Source organism: Saccostrea echinata, unplaced genomic scaffold (genome assembly GCF_033153115.1).
Source record: "Saccostrea echinata isolate AGI-Se365-2 ecotype Australia unplaced genomic scaffold, CSIRO_AGI_Sech_v1 ptg000056l, whole genome shotgun sequence".
Taxonomy (NCBI): domain Eukaryota; kingdom Metazoa; phylum Mollusca; class Bivalvia; order Ostreida; family Ostreidae; genus Saccostrea; species Saccostrea echinata.
This window is the reverse complement of record NW_026889805.1, coordinates 2,962,050-2,964,642: the sequence shown is the minus strand read 5'-3', so window position 1 is coordinate 2,964,642 and position 2,593 is coordinate 2,962,050.

Here is a 2,593-nt window from a genome sequence, read left to right as displayed (position 1 = left end):
CCAGGGTATACTCTTCGCATTCGTTACACCTGACTGCTTTATTGTCACGGGGATCGGCGTGAAATGGCGACTCGTGTTCGTGCTGGTTATCTTGCATTACTTTTGCTTACATTTTATTGCAGTTACGTATATTTGTGTTTGTTTGTTTGTATACTGCACTGACCTGTGCAACTGTTGTAAATCTCTTTGGTATCTTACTATCCTGCATTAGACAGTTATTGTTGTCGCTACCAAGTCCTGTATAGCATACGTCCGTCTACACCGGTGACAATTGATTACACTGAACAGTGACCAAGTGAGCGGCTCTATATATAGGGGCCCTCAGATATAGCGATAGTCCAATCGAAAATGGCGGACAGATTCTTTTTACGAAGTGTGTTCAGCTTTAAGGTCTGAACTGAGGTTCAGTGAAGGATATGTACAGTAATAACACATTTAAAACGAAGGGGTTCCCCACGGGATATTTACATGAAATTTAAAATACATTACCAAAAGTATGTTAGGATGATTTTAATGTGACACTCTCAAACTTATCAATGAAAAGTTCTCTAATTATAACCATAATTAAAAAGATTCAGTGGGATCGAAACTTAATTTGCTGAATTATCTTTTCTTTATCTAAACTGACGTTCTTTATCTCTCGAATGTTCTGTTTTATTTAATAAAAAGGATAAAAAGACAACATGGACGACTTATGTATCAATCTGCTTAAAGGTGCTTAGACACAGATTTGAAGTTAATATTTTCTCAAATTTTCTGTATAATATCACGACTTATATATTGCAATAGCATTTCACACGAAAATATAATTAAAAACTTATTTTATCTGGAAATTATTGGAACTACGAATTCCTGGACGCGTTTGATTAACACATCCTTGCACTTTCACAAATTTTATCTTTATCCATAACATTTAAGAAAAGAAGCGATTTTGTTGTGTATTAATGAAAAACATTACATCTATAATCCAGAAAATTCAGAGTAGAAATGTGCGAAAGCAAACCCCCTCACTAATATCGTCAGCCCGTGCTCAGTATTGTGTACAGAGTTTAACAAATTGAATACACCCGTGAAACATAAACTGTTTTTGTAAACAGGGCACGAGCTCTGTTATTGTTAATGTTTACGATTCACATGTGTGTTCAATTGTTAAAGTCTGCACACACCACTGAGCACGGACTCACAATACTGTGAGTGGGTTTTGCTTTCGAACATTTCTACTCTGAATTTTCTGGATTATAGTTTTAATATTTTTCATTAATACACAACAAAATCGCCACTTTTCTTAAGTATTAAGAATAAAATTAAAATTTGTGAAAGTGCAAGGGTGTGTCAATCAAACGCGTTCAGAAATTTGAAGTTTCAATAACTACGAGATGAAATAAGATTTTTATTATATTTTAGTATGAAATGCTATAGCAACATATAAGTCATGAAATTTTACAGAAAAATTTGAGAAAATATTAACTTCAAATATTTGTCCAAGCACCTTTAAGATAAATATCAATCCCTTTTAAAAACGAATTGGACTTTAAAGAGGGGCATAACCACAGTTTTGGTCAAAAAATTATTTTGTCAATTTTCTGTGGCCTTTACTCACCAAAAAGCGAGCATAATCGTATGTGTTCATTCATACGTTATTTGAGGAAACCAGTCTATTTATCGTGCGGAGACAATGCCATTGCCCCACCAAAAATAAGAATAATAAGCTTTTTTTCATTATGTATATAGCATCTAATTAATTAATTCTTTATACAAAAATATCAATTCAAGTCAGTAGTATATAATTTATAGAGCTTAGGAATTTTGCTAATGAACACACACACACACACACACACAGAGAGAGAGAGAGAGAGAGAGAGAGAGAGAAACCTCTTTGTCGGTTACTTGAATTGCCAGAAAATAATTTGGACTTTGCTCCTCTGCCATATTCACAACGTCTTGTTCAATACGTGAAGCTTGAACAGCCCTTTGACATAGTATGAACTGACTTGTTAAGCAGGACTGGAATGTTTATTTGGAAAAAATTACGTAATTGGAAACTGTCCAATGAAATCCATTTATAAAAAGCGCGAAAGAAAAACTGGTGTTTGTGGATTCCACGAAGTGATATGATTTGTAAATAATTTTTTTTTGTCAAGAATTACAAATATAATATCTCTACTCAGTCGTTTCACTGTAGAGTGATGTCAATTTAAAACACTTTCTTCTTAACACCTATTTGGGTAGTGGAAGATAGCAAATGCATTTAGACTTTTATGTTCAAGCCTTGCCATGGCAGCTTCTATTTAGATATCTCTAGGGGGATCATTTTTTTTTTTACTTTTTGTGGAACAAGAAAATGCTCTTCTTTTACATTATGTAGAACTACAAACATAATATTTTCTTGCTAGAAAAAAACACGCATTATCAAATTTGGAAACTATTTTTCTCATGATTTGATTAACGTATATTTCAAAATAATTTAAGAAAACTGTTTAAAATTTTATATCTGATAAGTATTAACAATACGCTTTTCGGAAATGTTTTCTAAAAGTGACTCTACTTGAATTGTCACCTGCAGGTTACTTTTAAAACTTCCTTCTATTTTCAG